We start from the raw sequence: 381 nt of genomic DNA on the forward strand, positions 1-381 counted from the left end.
TAGGCTAGAGTAGCTGAGGGACCCAAGAGAAACTAGCTTAGCTTAGCTTAGCTTAGCTTAGCATAGGCTACAGTTGCTGAGGGACCCAAGAGGACTCAGCTTTGCTTAGCTCAGTTTAGCATAGGCAAGTGTAGCTGAGGCACCCAAGAGGACCTAGGTTAGCTTAGTTTAGCTTAGCTTACCTTAGGCTAGCGTAGCTGAGGGACCCAAGTGATCCTAGCTTAGCTTAGCTTAGGCTAGAGTAGTTCAGGGACCCAAGAGGACCTAGCTTAGCTCACTTTAGGCTAGAGTAGCTGAGGGACCCAAGAGGAACTAGCTTAGCTTAGCTTAGCTTAGCTTAGGCTAGAGTAGCTGAAGGACCCAAGAACCTATAGCTTAGCT

The 381-nt window shown here is 48.6% G+C and overlaps 1 long non-coding RNA gene across 2 annotated transcripts in view; it reads right to left on the reverse strand.

Moving 5' to 3' along the window:
• Positions 1-203: 203 nt before the first annotated feature.
• The window catches only part of LOC106726719, a 1,918-nt gene continuing 1,740 nt past the window's right edge, over positions 204-381 (reverse strand). The window contains exon 3 of one of the 2 annotated variants that reach the window (XR_001362806.1): positions 204-326. This is a non-coding gene — a long non-coding RNA (uncharacterized LOC106726719). Of the gene's footprint in view, positions 337-381 lie in introns of both variants that reach the window. The other variant, XR_001362805.1, reaches the window with a different exon arrangement.

The sequence above is a fragment of the Myotis brandtii genome, unplaced genomic scaffold (genome assembly GCF_000412655.1).
Source record: "Myotis brandtii unplaced genomic scaffold, ASM41265v1 scaffold308, whole genome shotgun sequence".
NCBI lineage: Eukaryota > Metazoa > Chordata > Mammalia > Chiroptera > Vespertilionidae > Myotis > Myotis brandtii.